At 53.6% G+C, this 5000-nt stretch overlaps 1 pseudogene; it reads right to left on the minus strand.

The window, feature by feature from the left end:
• Positions 1 to 5000, minus strand: part of LOC126928462 (large subunit ribosomal RNA) — a 10246-nt pseudogene that overhangs the window by 3023 nt on the left and 2223 nt on the right.

Genomic DNA, 5000 nt, shown 5'->3' on the forward strand with positions numbered 1-5000 from the left:
CCCGCTAGCTCAGCCAGCAGGTCATCAAATACGAGATTCCAGAAACTTGGTCCCAGTACCGATCCCTGCGGGCATCCTTTCGTGACGGGCTTGCTCACTGCTTCGTTTTTCCCAGCAATCTGTACGGTTCTTTCGGAGAAGTAGCTCCTTGTTAACCGGTACAGGTTGTCGGGGCATTCTCTTCTTTTGAGCTCGTGCAGCACGTTCGGCCACCAGACGTTGTCGAAGGCTCCTGATATATCGAGTGCTATTGCGAGGACGTACCTCTTCTCGCTCATTTGCTCGATTTTCTCGCGGAGCTTGATGATCGCGTCCACCGTCGATCTTCCGGGGCGAAAGCCATATTGTCTGTCGGAGGAGAGCGCGTGGTCGTGGAAGATAGGTGCCATCCTGGTGGCCATTAGCCTTTCTAGCAGCTTGCCTATCATGGAGAGCAGACAGATTGGCCTGTAGGATTTCGGATTGCTTCTGTCCCGATCCGGTCCCTTGGGGATGGTGATAACATTTGCGACCTTCCACCGTTTGGGGAATATTCCCCAGGCGAGGCAGCCGTTCATGAGCCTTAGGAGCTCCTGGTGTATTCTTCCCCAGGCCCGTTGGATTATTTCGACCTCAATCAGGTCGGGGCCTGGGCACTTCCCCTTCCTCAGCCGTTTCACGGCGTCACTGAGTTCCTCGAAGCTGAATTCAGGGGTGTCTTCTACGTTGGGGGGGTTTGTCGAGTTCCGCCTTATTTCCTTCTGCTCCTCCGTTTCGGTGTCTTCCTCGTCGTCGGGTAGAAGTGCGGACAACATCGCTGCCGCGGTCGTTCGCCAGTTGGAGGTATATCCGAGCGGCGTCTTCAGCGTCGATGTTGTTTCCTCTCCTCTGAGTTTCCTTGCGACTGTTTTGTAAGCGATGCCCCAAGGTTCCCTGTTACCCTCTTTGGTGACGAAGTCCTGCCAGCTCTGGATTTTTGCTCTTGCCAGCATCCTCTTATACTCCTTTCGTGTTGACCTGTACCGCAGCTTCTCCTGCTCCCTCGTAGCGGGGTCCCTGGCCCCCTGATACCTTCTTCTCGCCTGGTAGGTGTTTCTCTTTGCTCTGGTGAGTTCGGGCGTCCACCAGGGTACTGACCTGTAGTACCATTTCTTCTTTGGGATGGCGGTGTCGCAGGCACCTATCAGGGTTGCCTGGAGTTGCCCGGCCATTCTTTCGACGTCCTCTGCCTGCTGGAGGGTTGTTTCTTTGAGTGCCTCCATTTTCTCTGTGAGGGCACTCTGAAATACCTCCCAGTTGGCTTTTCGCGTGTTATAGCGTCTTTCCTGAAGCTGCGGTGTGGTGCTTCTCGCCCCGAAGTCGAGGAGCGTCTCCAGTATCCGGTGGTCACTGGAGGTACCATCTTCGCGTATCCTCCAGCCCTTTACAAGGAGTATTGCCTCTGGGCTCGCCATCGTCACGTCTATGTTTGATCGCCCTCGAGTTGTTTCAAACGTGTGGGGTTGTCCTGGTTGATTCAGGACATGGAGACCGTACTGCGCTATGACTGCCTCTAGGGCCTCGCCTCTGTCGTCGGTGCTCCTGCTGCACCACAGCGGTGATTTTGCGTTCGCATCCAGGCCGATGATGATCCTCTTGCCTCTGAGACACCGTAGTACCTTCTCCAACTGTTGCACGCCGACCTCGATGTTTCCTGTCGGCGGAAAGTACAGGCTTGCCGCGTACACCTCTGTTTCCCCGTCGCTTATCTGCACGCAGGAACAGTGTGTTGTGCAGAGTTCGGCGACCTCGAGGGGCGTTAGGGTCTCTGATTTTATCCCTACGGCCGCCATTGGCGGGTTGTGCTTCGACCCTCTGCAGGCGATCGCGACTCCTGTGCCGAATCCGGGTATTTTCCCATCGACGCTGTATGGTTCTTGCATTAATATTATGTCATCCCCATCGGCGTCCATTTGCGTCCGGATCTCATAAGGAGTTGTTTTGGATCGCTGCATGTTGTGCTGCAGGATCCTTATTTCCCTTTTCCTCCCAAGTCCTCTTCTGTCCCTGCGTTGCTCTTTATACATATTGCGTCCTTGCTATTATTGCTTCCAAGGCTTTCGTATACATTGGGCATTTCGCGTTGGAAGCTGCGTGGTCGCCCTTCCTCCCTGCTCTCTTGCAGTTTACGCAGGTGGCGTGCCCATCCTTATCTTTGCACTCTTTAGTGCTGTGCCCACTTTCTGCACAGTGCGCGCAGATTTCGTAGTTAACGCGGCAATATTTTGCCACGTGTCCGTATCCTTGACACTTGTAGCAGCGACTAATTGCTATGTAATCTTTAACTTTGCAGGCATTCCATGAGAGGAAGATCTTACCTTTCAATAGTTTCTCCCTTACCTGGGGGGGCACTTCGATGACCCAGTTCGTCTCCTCTTGATCCTTTCTGCCGGTCCTGAAGCAGAACTTGATGGCTGCAACGTCGTCCTCATTTAGTCTTTCTTGGTTCTGCTTCCTCATGCAGGCCAGGATCTCCTTCTCTGGAATGTCCCTCGGGACGTCGTAGATGATCATCCTGGGGGGTCTCCGCTGCGGCGTGCTAGCTTTTAGTCCAGCCTCCTTTAGTTTCGAGTTCTCGGTGAACTCTTTTAGGCTCTCCGGCTTCGTCGTCTCAACGGCTAGGCCGTTTCCCTTTATTTTCCGGACGGCCGTAACTTGGATTCCTCTCTTGCGGGGATTCACTAGGGTGAACACCGCGTCAAGTGCTTCTTCGCTCGTTTGAATCTCGCCACCTTCTCTTTCCGGTCGAATTATGACCACATTTTTGGGCGGCTTGACCGCCGTCTGCTCGACCTTGTTGCTCGTTATCTTTACTTTTTCGGCATATGTCGGCTCCCTCTGTTCCTGCTGCGTCGTTCTCAAGACGGCTGTTTCTAGCCGCCTGGTTGCTTTGTTGACGGCGTTCATTATCGCCGTTTCCTTATTCTTCTCATCTCCGGCACTCTGCTCTAGCCTGCCTGTCAGGTAGCTATTATGGAGCAGTAGCTCGTCAACAATGCCCCTCATTTCTTTGAAGTGCCGTAGGATTACTGCGGCGTGTTCCTTGTTTATTTTCCTGGCCGAGTCTAAGCAGAACGCCGTGACCTTCCTCTCTATGTCACTGGCCTGTGCCTTTATATCGGGCACTTGCCGCTTATCCTCCCCGGCCAATCTCTCCTCATCTCTGGGGGGGTTGTTTCTCCCCAGGCTTGCTCTCATCGTCTTCTCTGGTATCCTCGGGCTTGGAGTGGCCTCGTTCTTTTCCATCTGTTTCCTCAGGGGTTGGAGGACCACTCTGGCCTCTGCGCCTGGCGACGAGTGCCCTAGCGTCGGCATCACCGGCTCCTTGCCGCTTCTTGCGGCTGCCGCTGCGGCTGTTCGCTTCCCGGTGGCTATGTCCAGCGGCGTATTGAATCCCCCTCGCGGACTTTCAGTTGGCGCTTTGTTCCCGCGAGCACTCCCGCGCTGAGTCCGGCGGCGTGCTCTTCACAGTTCAAAACCCCTGGGTTTGAATTTGAATTTGAATTTGCCGCCTAGCAGCGTGCTCTTGGTTCCCAAGATGCCCGGGCGGCGGCGCTTCGGTCGCTCGACCCAAGATGGCTGCCGCGCGTCCGCTAACCTATCCTCCCGCACGTGGCACTTTGTTTTGCTTTTCTCGCGCTTATTGCGGCAATTTCCACTAAACTTTCGGTGTGCACTATGTTTTTAGCACTCGCACTATCTATTATTTTAGTTTTCGTGCCCGAGATCTTCGATTTTCGCGTTTTTGTCCGCCACGTGGCCTAACCTCACTTCGCGCACGCGGCACTTTCTTTTGTTTTTCCGCGCTTATTGCGGCAATTTTCACTAAACTTTCGGTGTGCACTATGTTTTTTAGCACTCGCACTACCTATTATTTTAGTTTCGTGCCCGAGATCTTCGATTTACGCGTTTTTGTCCGCCACGTGGCCTAACCTCGCTTCGCACACGCGGCACTTTCTTTGCTTTTTCCGCGCTTATTGCGGAAATCTCCACTAATATTTTTGCATGCACTTTATTTTAAGCACTAACTCTGCCTATTGAATTATTTTTCGCTCCCGAGATCTTTGATTTTTCGGTTTTTCCTATCCGTCGCGTCAGCTAACCTCACTTTTCGCACGTGGCGATTTACATTAGCTTTTTTCGCTCTGAATTCGGCGATCTCCACGATTCTTTTTAACTACACGTTTTCCTCGGCACTCCCACTTTGCTTTAAATTAATTTTTACGCCCGAACTTTTTAATTTGCCCGGTTTTTTCGTTTATAGACTGCGGAGCGACGTGCACGCGTCCGTCCCACTTGCCGCCATCTTGGAAACAGTAGTAGATAGGGACAGAGGGAATCTCGTTAATCCATTCATGCGCGTCACTAATTAGATGACGAGGCATTTGGCTACCTTAAGAGAGTCATAGTTACTCCCGCCGTTTACCCGCGCTTTTTTGAATTTCTTCACGTTGACATTCAGAGCACTGGGCAGAAATCACATTGCGTCAACACCCTTGGGGGCCATCGCAATGCTTTGTTTTAATTAGACAGTCGGATTCCCCTAGTCCGTGCCAGTTCTGAGCTGAGCGTTGAATGGCGGCCGAAGAGAACGACCGCGACGGTAAAACCGCCACGGAAGCCTCGCAGCAAGGAAGATCCGCGGGAGGCCAAGGCACGGGACCGAGCTCGGATCCGGGGTGCGCGACGATATCCCCCCCGAGAGAGAGATACGCCGCGTCCCGTTCAGCTCGCCCAGGCCCGGCACGTCAGCCAAACCCGCTTCCCGACCAAGCCCGACACGCCCCGCTCCTCAGAGCCAATCCTTATTCCGAAGTTACGGATCCAATTTGCCGACTTCCCTTACCTACATTAATCTATCGACTAGAGGCTCTTTACCTTGGAGACCTGCTGCGGATATGGGTACGAACCGGCGCGACACCTCCACGTGGCCCTCTCCTGGATTTTCAAGGTCCGAGGGGAAGATCCGGACACCGCCGCAA

The sequence above is a fragment of the Bombus affinis genome, unplaced genomic scaffold (genome assembly GCF_024516045.1).
Source record: "Bombus affinis isolate iyBomAffi1 unplaced genomic scaffold, iyBomAffi1.2 ctg00000966.1, whole genome shotgun sequence".
Lineage (NCBI taxonomy): Eukaryota > Metazoa > Arthropoda > Insecta > Hymenoptera > Apidae > Bombus > Bombus affinis.